Source organism: Ammospiza caudacuta, chromosome 7, assembly GCF_027887145.1.
Source record: "Ammospiza caudacuta isolate bAmmCau1 chromosome 7, bAmmCau1.pri, whole genome shotgun sequence".
Classification (NCBI taxonomy): domain Eukaryota; kingdom Metazoa; phylum Chordata; class Aves; order Passeriformes; family Passerellidae; genus Ammospiza; species Ammospiza caudacuta.
Genome location: NC_080599.1, coordinates 20,594,120 through 20,615,672, shown reverse-complemented (window position 1 = coordinate 20,615,672; position 21,553 = coordinate 20,594,120).

Below are 21,553 nucleotides of genomic sequence, written 5' to 3'. Positions count from 1 at the left end.
TGGTACTATCCAACCAGCCCAATTTGGCACTTTTGCCACCATGGGTCTGGGAACCATCCTGCGTATCGTGCATTTTCAGGAGCCAGAGGGCCATTCTCACCCACAGGCTGACAAACAGAAACCATAGCTCTTTTCCCTGGAAAACAAAACTCACCTGGCTCCCTTCTGGATGGCAGATTGCAGGTGCCTCCCAGTAGTATCAAACAAGCCCGTCTTGGCCCTGGGGCCACTTTGGATCTGGGAACCATTCTGCGTATCGTGCATTTTCAGGAGCAAGCCGGACACTCACGGCCACAGGCCCCCAAACTCAAACCACGGCCCTTTTCCCAGGCAAACAAATCTCACCTGCCCCACTTCTGGATGGAAGATTGCAGGATTAACTTGGTAGTATCAAACCAGCCCATCTTGGCACTGGTGCCACTTTGGGCCTGGGAAACACCCTGCGTATTGTAGATTTTCAGCAGCCAGCCGGCCACTCCCAGCCACAGGGCCCCAAACACAAACCATAGCCCTTTTCCCGTGCAAACAAAACTCAACTGCACCGCTTCGGGATGGCGGACTGCAGGACCCACTTGGTACTATCAAACCAGCCCAACATGGCACTGGTGCCATCTTGGTTCTGGAAACTATCCTGCGTATCGCGGATTTTCAGGAGCCAGCAAGTCATTCCCGGCCACAGGCCCCCAATCAGAATCCCAGACCCTTTTCCCTGGCAAACAAAACTCACCTGCCTCTCTTCTGGATGGCAAATTGCAGGACTCAACTGGTACTATCCAACCAGCCCAATTTGGCACTTTTGCCACCATGGGTCTGGGAACCATCCTGCGTATCGTGCATTTTCAGGAGCCAGAGGGCCTTTCCCACCCACAGGCTGACAAACAGAAACCATAGCTCTTTTCCCTGGAAAACAAAACTCACCGGCCCCGCTTCTGGATGGCAGATTGCAGGCGCCATTTGGTACTATCAAACCAGCCTATCATGGCACTGGTGCGACCTTGGGTCTGGGAAGCATCCTGCGTATCGTGGATTTTCAGGAGCCAGCCGGCCACTCCCATCCACAGGCCGACAAACAGAAACCATAGCCCTTTTCCCTGGAAAACAAAAATCACCTGCCCCGCTTCTGGACGGCACATTGCAGGAGCCACTAGGAACTGTCAAACCAGACCGAGCAGGCACTGGTGCCATCTTGGGTCCGGGAAACATCCTGCGTATTGTGCATTTTCAGGAACCAGCCCGCCACTCCCAGCCACAGGCCCCTCAAACACAAACCATAGCTCTTTTCCCTGGAAAACAAAACTCACCTGGCTCCCTTCTGGATGGCAGATTGCAGGTGCCACCCAGTAGTATCAAACAAGCCCGTCTTGGCCCTGGGGCCACCTTGGATCTGGGAACCATTCTGCGTATCGTGCATTTTTAGGAGCAAGCTGGACACTCACGGCCACAGGCCCCCAAACTCAAACCACGGCCCTTTTCCCAGGCAAACAAATCTCACCTGCCCCACTTCTGGATGGAAGATTGCAGGAGCCGCTTGGTACTATCAAACCAGCCCAACATGGCACTGGTGCCATCTTGGTTCTGGAAACTATCCTGCGTGTCGCGGATTTTCAGGAGCCAGCAAGTTATTCCCGGCCTCAGGCCCCCAAACACAAACCACGGCCCTTTTCCCTGGCAAACAAAACTCACCTGCCCAACTTCTGGATGGCAGATTGCAGGAGCCACTTAGTGTTGTGAAACCAGCCCCACTTGTGACTGGTGCCACCTTGGGTCTGGGAACCATCCTGCTTATCAAGAATTTCAGGAGTCAGCTGGCCACTCGCAGCCACAGGGCCCCGAACACAATTTTCTTTTCCCTTGCAAACAAAACTCACTTCCTGCTTCTGGATGGCAGATTGCAGGAGCCACTTGGTACTATCAAACCAGGCCAATTTGGCACTGGTGCCACCTTGGGTCTGGGTACCACCCTGCGTATAGTGGATTTTCAGGAGCCAGCTGGCCACTCCAAACCACAGGCCGACAAACAGAAACCATAGTCCTTTTCCCTGGCAAACAAAACTCACCTGCCCTGCTTCTGGATGGCAGATTGCAGGACCCACTGGGCACTGTCAAACCAGCCTGAGTTAGCAGTGGTGCCACCTTGCTTCTGGGAACCATCCTGAGTATCATGGATTTTCTGGAGCCAGCTGGCCACTCCCAGCCACAGGCCCCAAACACAAACCACGGCCCTTTTCCCTGGCAAAGAAAACTTACCTGCCTCTCTTCTGGATGGCAGATTGCAGGCGCCATTCTGTACTAGCAGACGAGTCCAATTTGACACTGGTGCCATCTTCGGTCTGGGAACCATCCTGCTTATCATGGATTTTCAGGAGCCAGAAGGCCACTCCCAGCCACCGGCCCCCAAACAGAATCCAAGACCCTTTTCCCTGGCAAACAAAACTCACCTGCCTCTCTTCTGGATGGCAGATTGCAGGAGCCAATTGGTACTATCCAACCAGCCCAATTTGGCACTTTTGCCACCATGGGTCTGGGAACCATCCTGCGTATCGTGCATTTTCAGGAGCCAGAGGGCCATTCTCACCCACAGGCTGACAAACAGAAACCATAGCTCTTTTCCCTGGAAAACAAAACTCACCTGGCTCCCTTCTGGATGGCAGATTGCAGGTGCCTCCCAGTAGTATCAAACAAGCCCGTCTTGGCCCTGGGGCCACTTTGGATCTGGGAACCATTCTGCGTATCGTGCATTTTCAGGAGCAAGCCGGACACTCACGGCCACAGGCCCCCAAACTCAAACCACGGCCCTTTTCCCAGGCAAACAAATCTCACCTGCCCCACTTCTGGATGGAAGATTGCAGGATTAACTTGGTACTATCAAACCAGCCCAACATGGCACTGGTGCAATCTTGGTTCTGGAAGCTATCCTGCGTGTCGCGGATTTTCAGGAGCCAGCAAGTCATTCCCGGCCTCAGGCCCCCAAACACAAACCACGGCCCTTTTCCCTGGCAAACAAAACTCACCTGCCCCGCTTCTGGATGGCAGATTGCAGGAGCCACTTAGTGTTGTGAAACCAGCCCCACTTGTGACTGGTGCCACCTAGGGTCTGGGAACCATCCTGCTTATCAAGAATTTCAGGAGTCAGCTGGCCACTCGCAGCCACAGGGCCCCGAACACAATTTTCTTTTCCCTTGCAAACAAAACTCACTTCCTGCTTCTGGATGGCAGATTGCAGGAGCCACTTGGTACTGTCAAACCAGGCCAATTTGGCACTGGTGCCACCTTGGGTCTGGGAACCACCCTGTGTATAGTGGATTTTCAGGAGCCAGCCGGCCACTCCAAACCACAGGCCGACAAACAGCAACCATAGTCCTTTTCCCTGGCAAACAAAACTCACCTGCCCCGCTTCTGGATGGCAGATTGCAGGACCCACTGGGCACTGTCAAACCAGCCTGAGTTAGCAGTGGTGCCACCTTGCTTCTGGGGGCCATCCTGAGTATCATGGATTTTCTGGAGCCAGCTGGCCACTCCCAGCCACAGGCCCCAAACACAAACCACGGCCCTTTTCCCTGGCAAAGAAAACTTACCTGCCTCTCTTCTGGATGGCAGATTGCAGGAGCCAATCTGTACTAGCAGACGAGTCCAATTTGCCACTGGTGCCGTCTTCGGTCTGGGAACCATCCTGCTTATCATGGATTTTCAGGAGCCAGAAGGCCACTCCCAGCCATAGGCCCCCAAACAGAATCCAAGACCCTTTTCCCTGGCAAACAAAACTCACCTGCCTCTCTTCTGGATGGCAGATTGCAGGAGCCAATTGGTACTATCCAACCAGCCCAATTTGGCACTTTTGCCACCATGGGTCTGGGAACCATCCTGCGTATCGTGCATTTTCAGGAGCCAGAGGGCCATTCTCACCCACAGGCTGACAAAGGAAACCATAGCTCTTTTCCCTGGAAAACAAAACTCACCTGCCTCGCTTCTGGATGGCAGATTGCAGGTGCCACCCAGTAGTATCAAACAAGCCCGTCTTGGCCCTGGGGCCACCTTGGATCTGGGAACCATTCTGCGTATCGTGCATTTTCAGGAGCAAGCCGGACACTCACGGCCACAGGCCCCCAAACTCAAACCACGGCCCTTTTCCCAGGCAAACAAATCTCACCTGCCCCACTTCTGGATGGAAGATTGCAGGATTAACTTGGTACTATCAAACCAGCCCAACATGGCACTGGTGCCACTTTGGGCCTGGGAAACACCCTGCGTATTGTAGATTTTCAGCAGCCAGCCGGCCACTCCCAGCCACAGGGCTCCAAACACAAACCACGGCCCTTTTCCCGTGCAAACAAAACTCAACTGCCCCACTTCGGGATGGCGGACTGCAGGACCCACTTGGTACTATCAAACCAGCCCCTCTTGGCACTGGTGCCACCTTTTGTCAAGGAACCATGCTGTATATCAAAGAATTTTAGGAGCCCGCCGACCAGTTACGGCCACAAGCCCCCAAACACAAACCTCGGCCCATTTTCACTTGCAAACAGAACTAACCTTTCTCTCTTCTGGATGGCAGAGTGCAGGAGTCACTTGGTAGTATCAAACCATCCCCACTTGGCCCTCGTGCCACCTTGGGTGTGAGAAACCATCCTGCGTATTGTGCATTTTCAGGAGCCAGCCGGGCACTCCAGGCCACAGGCCCCCAAACGCAAACCATGGCCCTTTTCCCTGGGAAACAAAACTCACCTGCCCCGCTTCTGGATGGCAGATTGCAGGACCCAATTGGTACTATCAAACCAGCTCAATTTGGCACTGGTGCCACCTTGGGTCTGGGAACAATCCTGCGTATCGTGGATTTTGAGAGCCAGCCAGCCACTCTCACCCACAGGCTGACAAACACAAACCACGGTCCTTTTCCCTGCCAAACAAAACTCACCTGCCCCGCTTGTGGATGGCAGATTGCAGGAGCCAATCTGTACTATCAAACAGCCCGACTTGGCACTAGTGCCCTCTTTGGCCTGGGAACCATCCTGCGTACCGTGGATTTTCTGGAGCCAGCTGGCCACTCCCTGCCTCAGGCCCCCAAACACAAACCACGGCCCTTTTCCCTGCCAAACAAAACTCAGCTGCCCCCCTTCTGGATGGCAGATTGCAGGAGCCAATCTGTACCAGCAAACCAGCCCAATTTGCCACTGGTGCCGTCTTCGGTCTGGGAACCATTCTGCATATCCTGCATTTTCATGAGCCTGTCGTCCCCTTGCGGCCAGAGACTCCCAAACACAAACCACGGCCCTTTTCGCAGGGAAACAAATCTCACCTGCCCCACTTCTGGATGGAAGATTGCAGGAGCCGCTTGGTACTATCAAACCAGCCCAACATGGCACTGGTGCCATCTTGGTTCTGGAAACTATCCTGCGTATCGCGGATTTTCAGGAGCCAGCAAGTCATTCCCGGCCTCAGGCCCCCAAACACAAACCACGGCCCTTTTCCCTGGCAAACAAAACTCACCTGCCTCTCTTCTGGATGGCTGAATGCAGGACACAATTGGTACTATCCAACCAGCCCAATTTGGCACTTTTGCCACCATGGGTCTGGGAACCATCCTGCGTATCGTGCATTTTCAGGAGCCAGAGGGGCATTCCCACCCACAGGCTGACAAACAGAAACCATAGCTCTTTTCCCTGGAAAACAAAACTCACCGGCCCCGCTTCTGGATGGCAGATTGCAGGAGCCAGTTGGCACTGTCAAACCAGCCCGACTTGGAAGTGGTGCCACCTTGGGTCTGGGAAGAATCCTGCGTATCATGGATTTTAAGGAGTCAGCTGGCCACTCACAGCCACAGGCCCCTGAACACAAACCACGGCCCTTTTTCCCTGGCAAAAAACACTCACCTGCCCCGCTTCTGGATGGCGGATTGCAGGAGCCACTTGGTACTATCAAACCAGCCCGACTTGGCACTGGTGCCACCTTCGGCCTGGGAACCATCCTGCGTGTTGTAGATTTTCAGGAGCCAGATGGCCACTCCCGGCCACAGGTAAAGAAACACAAACCACGGCCCTTTACCCTGCCAAACAAAACTCACCGTCTTCTTCTGGATGGCAGATTGCAGGAGCAACTTAGTATTGTCAAACCAGCCCAACTTGGCACTGGTGCCACCTTCGGTCTGGGAACAATCCTGCATATGAAAAATTTCAGGAGCCAGCCGGCCACTCTCGGTCACAGGCCCCCAAACACAAACCACGTCCCTGATCCCTTGCAAACAGAGCTCATCTTTCTCTCTTTTGGATGGCAGATTGCACGTGCCACTCAGTAGTATCAAACAAGCCCGTCTTGGCCCTGGGGCCACCTTGGATCTGGGAACCATTCTGCGTATCGTGCATTTTCAGGAGCAAGCCGGACACTCACGGCCACAGGCCCCCAAACTCAAACCACGGCCCTTTTCCCAGGCAAACAAATCTCACCTGCCCCACTTCTGGATGGAAGATTGCAGGATTAACTTGGTAGTATCAAACCAGTCCATCTTGGCACTGGTGCCACTTTGGGCCTGGGAAACACCCTGCGTATTGTAGATTTTCAGCAGCCAGCCGGCCACTCCCAGCCACAGGGCCCCAAACACAAACCATAGCCCTTTTCCCGTGCAAACAAAACTCAACTGCCCCGCTTCGGGATGGCGGACTGCAGGACCCACTTGGTACTATCAAACCAGCCCCTCTTGGCACTGGTGCCACCTTTTGTCAAGGAACCATGCTGTATATCAAAGAATTTTAGGAGCCCGCCGACCAGTTACGGCCACAAGCCCCCAAACACAAACCTCGGCCCATTTTCACTTGCAAAGAGAACTCACCTTTCTCTCTTCTGGATGGCAGAGTGCAGGAGTCACTTGGTAGTATCAAACCATCCCCACTTGGCCCTCGTGCCACCTTGGGTGTGAGAAACCATCCTGCGTATTGTGCATTTTCAGGAGCCAGCCGGGCACTCCAGGCCACAGGCCCCCAAACGCAAACCATGGCCCTTTTCCCTGGGAAACAAAACTCACCTGCCCCGCTTCTGGATGGCAGATTGCAGGACCCAATTGGTACTATCAAACCAGCTCAATTTGGCACTGGTGCCACATTGGGTTTGGGATCCATCCTGCGTATCGTGGATTTTCAGGAGTCAGCCAGCCACTCCCAGCCACAGGCCCCCAAACACAAACCTCGGCCATTTTCCCTTGCAAACAAAACTCACCTGCCCCCCTTCTGGATGGCAGATTGCGGGAGCCAATCTGTACTAGCAAACCAGCCCAAATTGGCACATGTGCCATCTTCGGTCTGGGAACCTTCCTGTACATCGTGCATTTTCAGGAGCCAGCCGGCCACTCGCGGCCACAGGCTCCCAAACAAAAACCACGTCCCTTTTCCCTGGAAAACAAATCTCACCTGCCCCGCTTCGGGATGGAAGATTGCAGGAGCCACTTAGTATTGTCAAACCAGCCCGACTTGGCACTGGTGCCACCTTGGGTCTGGGAACCATCCAGCGTATTTTGGATTTAAAGGAGTCAGCCGGCCACTCCCTGCCACAGGCCCCCAAACACAAACCACGGCCCTTTTCCCTGTCAAACAAACCTCACCTGCCTCCCTTCTTGATGGCAGATTGCAGGAGCAACTTGGTAGCATCAAACCAGCCTGACTAGGCCCTGGTACCACCTTCGGTCTAGGATCCATCCTGCATATCGTTGATTTTAAGGAGTCAGCTGGCCACTGCCAGCCACAGGGCTCGAACACAATCCTCAGAACTTTTCACTTGCAAACAAAACTCATCTGCCTCTCTTCTGGATGGCGGATTGCAGAAGCCATTTGGTACTATCAAACCAGCCCGTCTTGGCACTGGTGACACCTTGGGTCTGGGAACCACTCTGCGTATCGTGGATTTTCAGGAGCCAGCCAGCCACTCCCAGCCACAGGCCCCCAAACACAAACCACGGCCCTTTTCCCTGGCAAACAAATCTCACCTACCTGCTTCGGGATGGTAGATTGCAGGAGCCACTTGGTAGTATCAAACCAGCCCGACTTGGCACTGTTGCCACCTTCGGTCTGGGAACCATTCTGCGAATCGTGGATTTTCATTAGCCAGCTGGCCACTCACGGCCACAGGCCCCGAAACACAAACCACGGGCCTTTTCCCTGACAAACAAAACTCACCTGCTCCGCTTCTGGATGGCAGATTGCAGGAGCCACTTGTTAGGATTAAACCAGCCCAAGTTGGCACTGTTGCCATCTTGGTTCTGGAAACTATCCTGCGTGTCGCGGATTTTCAGGAGCCAGCAAGTCACTCCCGGCCACAGGCCCCTAAACAAAAACCACGGCCCTTTTTCCTGCCAAACAATACTCACCATCCTCGCTTCTGGATGAGAGATTGCCGGAGACACTTGGTATTATCAAACCAGCCCAACTGGGTACTTATGCCAGCTTGGGTCTGGGAAACATCCTGCATATTGTGCATTTTCAGGAACCAGCCGGCCACTCCCGGCCACAGCCCCCCAAACAGAAACCACGGCCCGGTTCCCCGGCAAACAAAACTCACCTGCCCCGCTTCTGGATGGCAGATTGCAGGAGCCACTTGATAGTATTAAAAAAGCCCGTCTTGGCCCTAGGGCCACCTCTGGTCTTGGAACCATTCTGTGTATCGTGCATTTTTATTAGCCAGCCGGCCACTCGCAGCCGCAGGCCCCCAAACTCAAGCAATGGCCCTTTTCCCTGGCAAACAAAAGTCACCTGCCCCACTTCTGGATGGCAGATTGCAGGAGACACTTGGTAGTATCAAACCAGCCTGTCTTGGCACTGGTGCCACCTTGGGTCTGGGAACCATCCAGCGTATTGTGGATTTAAAGGAGTCAGCCGGCCACTCCCTGCCACAGGCCCCCAAACACAAACCACGATCCTTTTCCCTGGCTAACAAAACTCACCTGTGTCGCAGACATTTCTTCACAGAATTCCTTTCTTTCGGATTTCTGCGTCTTCTGGAGGGTAGAAGCCTCAGAATAAAAGGTAAACAATTATAATCAGATGCTGTGAAATGTAACAAGGGATTCTTGATTGGCTCATTTTCTATGTTTATAATTAAGGGCCAATCACCAGTGCAAGATAGGGGACTGAGACCTTGGGCAAAACATTGCTATGGATTCTATCTATCTATTCTTAGCCTAGCCTAGTGGGTCTGCAAACCTCTCTCATTATTCTATTTAGTATAGTTATAATGTATTATATATGATATCTCAATAAATCAAGCCTTCTTATTCAAGAAACATGATTCACCGTCTCTCTCTCACCAGCAGCGACCCACTAAGGCGCGGTAATATGCCTGCCTCTCTTCTGGATGGCAGATAGGAAGAGCCACTTGGTACTATCAAACCATCCCGACTGGACAGTGTTGGCACCTTGCATCTGGGAACCATCCTGCATATCAAAGAATTTCAGGAGCCAGCCGACCAGTTTCGGCTACAGGCCCCCGAACACAAACCTTGGCCCTTTTCCCTTTCAAACAGAACTCACCTGCCTCACTTATGGATGGCAGATTGCAGGAGCCACTAGGCACTGTCAAATGAGCACGACATGGCACTGGTGCCACCTTGGGTCTGGGAACCATCCTGCAGAAAGTGGATTTTCAGGAACCAGCCGGCCACTCCCAGCAACAGGCCCCAAAACACAAACATCGGCCACTTTCCCGTGCAAAAAAAACTCACCTGCCTTGCTTCTGGATGGCAGATTGCAGGAGCCAATGGGTAATATCAAAGCAGACCGACTTGGCACAGCTGCCACCTTGGGTCGGGGAACCATCCAGCGTATCGTGGATTAAAAGGAGTCAGCCGGCCACTCCCGGCCACAGGTCCCCAAAACCAAACCACGGCCCTTTTCCCTGTCAAAAAAAACTCACCTGCCCCGCTTTTTGATGGCACATTGCAGGAGCCACTTGGCACTGTCAAACCTGCCCAACTTGGCACTGGTGCCATCTTGGGTCTGGGAACCACACTTGCATATCATGATTTTCAGGAGCCAGCCAGCCACTCTCGGCCACAGACTCCCAAACACAAACCACAGCCCTTTTCCCTGGCAAACAAAAGTCACCTGCCCCGCTTCTGGACGGCAGATTGCAGGAGCCACTTGGTACTATCAAACCATCCCGACTTGGCAGTGTTGGCACCTTGGGTCTGGGAACCATCCTGCATATCAAAGAATTTCAGGAGCCAGCCGACCAGTTTCGGCTACAGGCCCCCGAACACAAACCATGGCCCTTTTCCCTTTCAAACAGAACTCACCTGCCTCACTTATGGATGGCAGATTGCAGGAGCCACTAGGCACTGTCAAATGAGCACGACTTGGCACTGGTGCCACCTTGGGTCTGGGAACCATCCTGCAGAAAGTGGATTTTCAGGAACCAGCCGGCCACTCCCAGCAACAGGCCCCAAAACACAAACATCGGCCATTTTCCCTCGCAAACAAAACGCACCTGCCTTGCTTCTGGATGGCAGATTGCAGGAGCCAATGGGTAATATCAAAGCAGTCCGACTTGGCACAGCTGCCACCCTGGGTCGGGGAACCATCCAGTGTTTCGTGGATTAAAAGGAGTCAGCCGGCCACTCCCGGCCACAGGTCCCCAAAACCAAACCACGGCCCTTTTCCCTGTCAAAAAAAACTCACCTGCCCCGCTTTTTGATGGCACATTGCAGGAGCCACTTGGCACTGTCAAACCTGCCCAACTTGGCACTGGTGCCATCTTGGGTCTGGGAACCACACTTGCATATCATGATTTTCAGGAGCCAGCCAGCCACTCTCGGCCACAGACTCCCAAACACAAACCACAGCCCTTTTCCCTGGCAAACAAAAGTCACCTGCCCCGCTTCTGGACGGCAGATTGCAGGAGCCACTTGGTACTATCAAACCATCCCGACTTGGCAGTGTTGGCACCTTGGGTCTGGGAACCATCCTGCATATCAAAGAATTTCAGGAGCCAGCCGACCAGTTTCGGCTACAGGCCCCCGAACACAAACCATGGCCCTTTTCCCTTTCAAACAGAACTCACCTGCCTCACTTATGGATGGCAGATTGCAGGAGCCACTAGGCACTGTCAAATGAGCACGACTTGGCACTGGTGCCACCTTGGGTCTGGGAACCATCCTGCAGAAAGTGGATTTTCAGGAACCAGCCGGCCACTCCCAGCAACAGGCCCCAAAACACAAACATCGGCCATTTTCCCTCGCAAACAAAACGCACCTGCCTTGCTTCTGGATGGCAGATTGCAGGAGCCAATGGGTAATATCAAAGCAGTCCGACTTGGCACAGCTGCCACCCTGGGTCGGGGAACCATCCAGTGTTTCGTGGATTAAAAGGAGTCAGCCGGCCACTCCCGGCCACAGGTCCCCAAAACCAAACCACGGCCCTTTTCCCTGTCAAAAAAACCTCACCTGCCCCGCTTTTTGATGGCACATTGCAGGAGCCACTTGGCACTGTCAAACCTGCCCAACTTGGCACTGGTGCCATCTTGGGTCTGGGAACCGTAATGCATATCATGATTTTCAGGAGCCAGCCAGCCACTCTCGGCCACAGACTCCCAAACACAAACCACAGCCCTTTTCCCTGGCAAACAAAAGTCACCTGCCCCGCTTCTGGATGGCAGATTGCAGGAGCCACTAGGTACTATCACACCAGCCCGACTTGGCACTGGTGCCACCATGGGTCTGGGAACCAGCCTGCGTATCGTGGACTTTCAGGAGCCAGCTGGCCACTCCCGGCCACAGGCCCCCAAACACAAAGCATGGCCCTTTTTCCTTTCAAACAAAACTCACCTTCCCACTTCAGGATGGCAGATTGCAGGAGCCACTAGGCACTGTTATAGCAGCCTGACTTGGCAGTGGTGCCACTTTGGGTCTGGGACCCATCCTGCGTATCGTGGATTTTCAGGAGCCAGCCAGCCAATCTCGGCCATAGGCCCCCAAACACATACCACAGCCCTTTTCCCTGCCAAACAAAACTCACCTGGCCCGCTTCTGGATGGCAGATTGCAGGAGCAATTGGTACTATCAAACCAGCCCGACTTGGCACTGGTGCCACCTTGGGTATGCAAATCATCTTGCGTATGGGCGATTTTCAGGAGCCAGCCGGCCACTCCCAGCCGCAGGCCCCCGAACACAAACCACGTCCCTTTTCCCTTGCAGACAAAACTCACCTTGCCCATTTCTGGATGGCAGATTAAAGGAGCCAATTTGTACTATCAAACCAGGCCGACTTGTCACTGGTGCCACCTTGGGTCTGGGAACCATCCTGCGTATCGTGCATTTTCAGGAGCCAGCCAGCCACTCCCAGCCACAGGCCCCCAAACACAAACAACGTCCCTTTTCCCTTTCAAACAAAACACACCTGCCCCTCTTATGGCTGGCAGAGTGCAGGAGCCACTTGGTAATATCAAAGCAGCCTGACTTGGCACTGGTGCCAGCTTGGGTCTGGGAACCATCCTGCGTATCGCGGATTTTAAGGAGTCAGCAGGCCACTGACGGCCACAGGTCCCCAAAACCAAACCACGGCCCTTTTCCCTTTCAAACAAAACTCACCTGCCCCGCTTCTGGATGGCACTTTGCAGGAGGCACTTAGCACTGTCAAACCAACCCAACTTGGCACTGATGCCAGCTTGGGTCTGGGAACCACCCTACATATCAAGAATTTCAGGAGCCAGCCGGCCACTCTTGGCAACAGGCCCCCAAACACAAACCACGGCCCTTTTCCTTGGGAAACAAAACTCACCTGCCCTGTTTCTGGAAGGCAGACTGCAGGAGCCACTTTGCACTATCAAACCAGCCCAACTTGTGACTGGTGCCACCATGGGTCTGGGAACCATCCTGCGTACCGTGGATTTGAAGGACCCCGCGGACCACTCTCGGCCACAGTCTCCCAAACTCAAACACTGGCCCTTTTCCCTGGCAAACAAACCTCACGTGCCCCACTTCTGGATGGCAGATTGAAGGAGCCACTTGGTACTATCAAACCAGCCTGACTTGTGTCTGGTGCCACCATGGGTCTTGGAACCATCCTGCGTATCATGGATTTTAAGGACCCAGCTGGCCACTCCCAGCCACATTCTCCCAAACTCCAACCACGGCCCTTTTCCATGGCAAAAAAAACTCACCTGCCCCACTTCTGGGTGGCAGATTGCAGGAGCCACTTGGTAGTATCAAACGAGCCCCACATGGCTCGGGCTGGAGCCCTGCCCCACTCACATGGAGTCCCTTCCCTCACACATGGAGCCCTGCCCCTTACTGCCAGGAGCGCGAACCCTAACACATGGAGCCCCGCCACTTACTGACTAGATCCCCCGCCCTGACAGCCTGGAACCCTGCCCCTGACTCATGGAACCCCGTCCCTCACTCATGGAGCCCTGACCATCACGCCTGGAGCCCCGCCCATCCATGGCTGGAGCCCTGCTTCACACACATGGAGCCCCTTCCCTTACACATGCAGCCCTGCCCCTTACTGCTGGGAGCCCAACTTGTAACACATGGAGCCCTGCCCCCCAGTTCCGAGAGCCCCGCCCCTCACTGACTGGATCCCCAACCCTGACAGCCTGGAACTCCGCCCCTCACGCATGGAGCCCCTTCCTTCACTCATGGGGTCCTGCCCCTCACATTATGAGCCCCGCCCCTCAAACAGGGAGTCCTGCCCCTCACTGCATGAAGCCCTGCCCATCTCAGATGAAGAACCGCCCATCACTTGCTGGAGTCCTGCCCCACACACATGGAGCCCCTTCCCTCGCACATGGAGCCCACCCCCTTAGTGCCGGAAGCCCGACCCCTAACACATAGAGCCCCGCCTATCAATGCCTAGACCCCCGCCACTCACTGACTTGATCCCAACTCATGACAGCCTTGAACTCCGCCCCTCATGCATGGTACCGCTTCCCACACTCATGGGGACCTGCCCCTCACAATTGGATCCCCGCCCCTCAAACATGGAGCCCTGCCACTCAATGCCTGGAGCCCTGCCCATCCCAAATTGGGCCATGCCCATGATTGGCTGGAGCCCTGCCCCACAAACATGGATCCATTCCCTCACACATGGTGCACTGCCGTTTACTGCCGGGACCCCAACACCTAACACTTGGAGACCCGACCATCACAGCCCAGAGCACCGCCCCTCTCTGACTGGATCCCTACCCCTCACAGCCTGGAACCCCGCAACCCACTCATGCAACCTTTTCCCCCACACATGGCGCCCTGCCCCTCAGGGTTGTCGCCCTGCCCCTCAAATATGGAGCCCTGCCCCTCACTGCATGGAGCCCTGCCCATCCCACATAGAGTCAATTGCTAGACACCTGCCCCATACACATGGAGCCCCTTCCCTCACACATGGGGCCTTGCACCTTACTTCCGGGAGCCCGACCACAAACACATTCAGCCCTGCCCATCACTGCCTAGAGCCCTGCCCCTCACTCACAGGATCAACACCCCTGAACGCCTGGAACCACACCCCTCACACATGGAACCTCTTCCCTCACACAAGGGGCCCAGCCCCTCACACTTGCATCCCCGCCCCTCAAACATGGACTCCTGCCCCTCAACGCCTGGAGCCCTTCCCATCCCACATGGAGGCCTGCCCATCAATTCCTGGAGGCCTGCCCCACACACATGGAGCCCCTTCCCTCACACATAGAGCCCTGCCTCTTACTGCAGGGAGCCCGCCCCCTAACACAAGGAGCCCCGCCAATAACTGCCTAGAGCCCCGCCCCTCACTGACTGGATCCCCACACCTGACGGTCTGGAACCCCACCCAACATGCATGGAACCTCTTAACACACTCATGGGTCGCAGACCTTCACGCATGGATCCCATTCCCTCACTCATTGGGCCCTGCCCCTCAGAATTGGAGCCCCGCCACTCAAACATGGAGCCCTGCCCCTTACTCGATTTGGCCCTGCCCATTACACATGGAGCCCCTACCCTCACACATGGAGCACTGCCCCTTAGTGCCAGGAGCCCGACCGCTAACACATGGTCCCCACCCATCGCTGCCTAGAGCCCCGCCCCACAATGACTAGATCACCACCCCTGACAGCCTGGAACGGCGCCCCTCTGGCATGGAATCTCTTCCCTCTCACAAGGTTCCCTGCCCCTCACAATTGGAGCCCCGCCCCTCAACTATGGAGCACTGCCCCTCAATGCCTGGAGCCCTGCTAACCCCACATGGAGCCCTGCCCATCACTGCCTGACCTTGTACCTCACTAACTGGATCCCCAAACCTGAAAGCGTGGGACACCACCCCCCATGCATGGAATCCATTCCCTCACTCATGAGGCCCTGCCCTTCACAATTGGAGCCCAGCCCCTCTCAAACAGGGAGCCCAGCCCCACAATGCCTGGAGCCCTGCCCATCCCACATGGAGCCCCACCAATCACCGGCTGGAGCCCGGCCCCACACACATGTAGCCCCATCACTCACACATTGAGCCCTGCCTTTTACGGCCGGGTGTCCGATCCCTAACACATGGAGCCCCGTCCATCACGGCCTAGAGCCTCGCCCCGCACTGACTGGATCCCAGCCTCTGACAGCGTGGAACCCCACCCCTCACATATGGAACCCCTTCCCTCACTCATGGCTTCCTGCCCCTTGCAACTGGAGCCCTGCCCCTCAAACATGGTGCCCTTCCCCTCACTACATGGAGCCCTGCCCATCCCACATGGAGCCCCGCCCATCACTGCCTAGAGCCCCGCCCCTCACTGACTTTATCCCCACCCCTGACAGACTGGAACCCCGGCTCTAATGCATGGAGCCCCTTCTTTCATGCATAGGGCCCTGACCCTCTGAATTGGAGCCCCACCATACAAACATGGGGCCCTGCCCCTCACTGCATGGAGCCCTGCCCATCCCACATGGAGCACGGCCCATCACTGCCTAGAGCCTAGTCCGTCACTTATTGGATTCCCACCCCTGACAGCGTGGAACCCCGCCCACAGTGAATGGATCCCCTTCCCTCGCTCACGGTGCCCAGCCCCTAAAACCAGGAGCCCTGCCCCTCAATGCCTTGAAGCCAGCCCATCCCACACTGAGCCCCGCCCATCACTGGCTGCAGCCCTGCCCCACACACATGGAGCCCAATCCCTCACACATGGAGGTCTGCCCCTTACTGCTGGGAGCCTGACACCTAACACATGGAGCATCGCCCATCACTTTCTACATTCCTGCCACTCACTGATTGGATCCCCACCCCTGACAGCGTGGAACCCAGCCCCTGAAGCATGGAAACCACTGCCCCTATTCATGGGACACTGCCCCTCTCGCATTGAAACGCTTCCCTCACTCATGGGGACCTTCGCCTCATAATTGGCGCCCCACCCCTCAAACATGGAACCCTGCCTCTCTCTGCATGGAGCCCTGCCCATCCCACATGGAGCCCCGCCCATCACTGTACGGAGCCCTGCCCCACACACATGGAGCCCATTCCCTCACACATGGAGCCCTGCTCCTTACTGCCGCGAGCCAGATTCCTAACACATGGAGCCCCGCCCATCACTGCCTAGAGTCCCGCCCTTCACTGACTGGATCCCCACCCCTGAGAGCCTGGAACCCCGCCCCTCATGCCTGGAAACCCTTCCCTCATTCATGGGGCCCTGCCCATCACTACGGGAGCCCCGCCGCTCAATCGTGGAGCCCTGCCCCTCACTGCATGGAGCCCTACCCTTATCACAGGGAGTCCCGCACATCACTGTCTGGAGCCCTGCCTCAAACACATGGAGCCCAATCCATCACACATGGAGCCCTGCCCCTTACTGCCGGGAGCCCAATCCCTAACACATGGAGACCCGCCCATCTTGGCCTAGACCCCCGCCCCTCACTCAATGGATCCCCATCCCTGACAGCCTGGAACCCCTCCCCTCATGCCTGGAAACCCTTCCCTCACTCATGGGGCCCTGCTCATCACTATTGGAGCCCCGCCCCTCAATCATGGTGCCCTGCCCCTAAATTCCTGGAGCCCTTCCCTTCTCACAGGGAGTCCCGCCCATCACTGTCTGGAGCCCTGCCCACGCACATGGAGCCCAATCCCGAACACATGGAGCCCCGCCCATCTCGGCCAAGAGCCCCACCCCTCACTTACTAGATCCCCATCCCTTACAGCCTGGAACCCCGCCTTTCACTCGTGGAGCCCCTTCCCTCACTTATGGGGCCCCGCCCCTCAAACATGGAGCCCTGCACGCCAATGCCCGGAGACCTGCCCATCCCACATAGAGCCCCGCCCATCATTGGCTGGAGCCCTGCTCTACCCATATGGAGCCCCTACCCTCACCCATAGAGCACAGCCTCTGATGGCCGTGAGCCCACCTCTTTACACATGGAGCCCTGCCCATCACTGCCTTGAGCCCCACCCTTCACTGACAGGATCCCAATCCCTGACAGCCTGATACCCTTCCCCTGACGCATGGAACCCTTCCCTAAAGCATGTGGCCCTGCCCCTCACAATTGGAGCCCCGCAGTTCAAACATGGAGCCCTGCCCCTCACTGCATGGAGACCCTTCCCTCACACATGGAGCCATGCGTCTCCCTTCTGGGAGCCCGACCCCTAACACATGGATCCCCGCCCCTCACTGACTAGATCCCCACACCTGACAGCATGGAACCCAGCCCCTCACACACAAAAACTATTCCCTCACACATGGGGCCCTGCCTGTCCCTATTAGAGCCCCGCCCCTAAAACATGCAGCCCTGCCCATCACAGCAAGGAGCCCTGCCCATCCCACATGGAGCCCCGCCCATCACTGGCTGGAGCCCTGCGCCACACACATGGAGCCCCTTCCCTCACACATGGAGCCCTGCCCCTTACTGCCGGGAGCCGAACCACTAACAGATGAACCCCGCCCATCACCGCCTAGACCCCCACCCCCCATTTACTGGATCCCTACCCCTGACAGCCTGGAACCCCGCCCCTCACACACGGAAACTCTTCCTTCACACAGGGGGCCCTGCCCCTCATAATTGGAGCCCCGCCCCTATAACATGGAGCCCTGCCCCTCACTGCATGGAGCCCTGCCCATCCCACATGGAGCCCCGCCCAACACTGGCTGTTGCCCTGCACAAGACACATGGAGCACCTTACATCACATATGGAGCCCTGCCCCATAATACCGGGAGTCCGACCCCTAACACATAGAGCCCCGCCCATTACTGCATAGAGCCCCGCCCTCACTGACTGCATCCCCACCCCTGACAGCCTGGTATTCCGCCCCTCACGCATGGAACCCCTTCCCTAACTCATTGGGCCATGCCCTTCACTATTGGAACCCTGCCCCTCAAACATGGAGTCCTATCTCTGAGTGCATGGAGCCCTGCCCATCCCACATGGACCTCCGCCCATCAATGGCTGTAGCCCTACCCCACACATATGGAGCCCCTTCCCTCACTCATAGAGCCCTGCCGCTCACAATTGCAGCCGCGCCACCCAAAAATGGATCCCCGCACATCGCTGGCTAGAGCCTTGCCCCACACACATGGAGCCCCTTCCCACACACATGGAGGCCTGCCCCTCAATGCCTGGAGCTCTGCCCATCCCACATGGAGCCTTGCCCATCACTGTCTGGAGGCCTGTCCCACACACATGGAGCCCCTTCCCTCACACACGGATCCCTGACCCTTACTTCCGGGAGCCCAACCCCTAAATCATGGAGCCCCGCCCATCACTGCCTGGAGCCCGCCCCCTCACTGACTGGATCCCCACCCCTGTCAGGCTGGAACCACGCCCCTCACGCATGGAACCACTTCCCTCACACATGGGGCCCTGCCCCTCACAATTGGAGCCCCGCCCCTGAAACATAAAGCGCTGACCCTCAATGCCTGGAGCCCTGCCCATCACACATGGAGCCCCGCCCATCACTGCCTGGAGCCCTGCCCAACACAAATTGAGCCCCGCCCCTCAAACATGGAGTCCTGCCCCTCACTGCAGGAAGCCCTGACCATATCAGCAGGAGAACCGCCCATCACTTACTGAAGCCCTGCCCCAAAACCTGGAGGCCCTTCCCTCACACATGGATCGCTGACCCTTACTGCCGGGAGCCATACCCATAACACATGGAGCCCCGCCTATCACTGCCTAGAGCCTCGCCCCTCACTGACTGTATCCCACCCCTGACAGCCTGGAACCCCTCCCCTCACGCATAGAATCCCTTCCCTCACTCATGGGGCCCTGCCCTTCCGAGTTGGAGCCCACCTCTCAAATATGGAGCCCTGCCCCTCACTGCATGGAGCCCTGCCCATCCCACATGGAGCCTTGCCCATCACTGGCTGGAGCCCTGCCCACACACATGGAATCCCATCACTCACACATGGAGCCCTGCCCCTTACTACCAGCAGCCTGACCCCTAACACATGGAGCCCCGCCCATCACTGACTAGAGCCCCCCCCTCACTGACTAAATCCCAACCCCTGAAAGCCTGGAACCCCACCCCTCATGCATGGAATTCCTTCTCTCACTTATTGAGCCCTGCCCCTCACAATTGGAGCCCCGCCCCTCAAACATAGAGCCCTGCCCCTCAATGCCTGGTGTACTGCCCATCCCACATGGAGTCTTGCCCATCACTGGCTGGAGCCCTGCCCCACACAGATGGAGCCCATTACCTTCCACATGCAGCCCTGACCCTTACTGCAGGGAGCCCAAGTAGTAACACATGGAGCCCTGCCCCTCACTGCCGAGAGCCCCGCCCCTCACTGACTGGATCCCCAACCCTGACAGCCTGGAACTCTGCCCCTCACGCAAGGAACCCCTTACTTCATTCATGGGGCCCTGCCCCTCACAATATGAGCCCCGCCCCTCAAACAGGGAGTCCTGCCCCTCACTGCATGAAGCCCTGCCCATCTCAGATGAAGAACCGCCCATCACTTTCTGGAGTCCTGCCCCACACATATGGAGCCCATTTCCTCACACATGGAGACCACCCCCTTAGTGCCGGAAGCCCGACCCCTAACACATAGAGCCCCGCCCATCAATGCCTAGTGCTCCGCCACTCACTGACTAGATCCCAACTCATGACAGCCTTGAAACCCGCCCCTCATGCATGGTACCGATTCCCACACTCATGGGGACCTGGCCTTCACAATAGGATCCCCGCCCCTTAAACATGGAGCCCTGCCCCTAACTGCCTGGTGCCCTGCCCATCCGAATTTGGGCCACGCCCATGACTGGCTGTAGACCTGCCCCACAAACATGGATCCGTTCCCTCACACATGGAGCCCTGCCGTTTACTGCGGGGACCAAAATACCTAACACTTGGAGACCCGCCTATCACAGCCAAGAGCACTGCCACTCACTGACTGGATCCCTACCCCTGACAGCCTGGAACCCCGCCAATTACTCATGCAACCTTTTCCCCCACACATGGGGCCCTGCCCCTCAAAGTTGTTGCCCCGCCCTTAAATATGGAGTCCTGCCCCTCACTGCATGTAGCCCTCCCCATCCCACATGGAGCCCCGCACGTCACTGGCTGGAGCCCTGCCCCACACACATTCATCCTCTTCCTCACACATGGAGCCCCGCCACTTACTGCCGGGACGCCGACCCCTAACACATGGAGCTCCGCACATCACTGACATTAGCCCCACCCCTCACTGACTGGATCCCAAACCGTGACAGTCTTTAACCCCGCCCCTCACACATGGAGCCCCTTCCCTCACACATGGAGCCCTGCCCGATACTGCCGGGACCCCGAACACTAACACATGGAGCCCTGCCCATCACTTCCTAGAGCCACCCCAGTAACTGATTGGATCCCCACCCCTGAGAGCCTGGAACCCCGCTCCTCACGCATGGAACCACCTACCTAAATCATGGGGTCCTGACCCTAACTATTGGAGCCCCGCCCCTCAAGCATGGAGCTCTGCCCCTCAATGCATGGATCCCTGACCATCCCACATGGAGCCTCTCACATCACTGGCTGGAGACCTTCCCCACAGACATGGAGCCCCTTCCCTCACACATGGAGCCCTGCCTCTCCCTGCCGGGAGCTCGACACCTAACACATGGAGCCCCGACACTCACTGCCTAGAATCCTGCCCCTCACTGACTGGATCCCCACTACTGACAGCCTGGAACCCCGACCCTCACGCATGGAACCACTTACCTCACACATGGGGTCCTGCCCCACACTATTGGAGCGCCACCGTCAAACATGGAGCCCAGCCCCTCAATTCCTGGAGCCCTGCCCATTCCACATGGAGCCTTCCCCATTACTGGATGGAGCCCTGCCCCACACACATGGAGTCCCATCCCTCACACATGGAGCCCTGCCCCTTTCTGCTGAGAGCCCGACCACTAACACATGTAGCCCCGACCATCAGTACCTAGAGCCCCGCCCCTAACTGACAGGATCCAAACACCTGACAGCCTGGAACCCCGCCCCTCAGGCACTGAACCACTTCTCTCCCTCATGGGGCCCTGCCCCTCACAATTGGAGCCCTGCTTCTAAACCATGGAATCCTGGCCCTCGCTGCATAGAGCCCTGCCAATCCTATATGATGCCCCGCCCATCACTGGCTGGAGCCCTGCCCCACACACATGGAACCCCTTCCCTCACA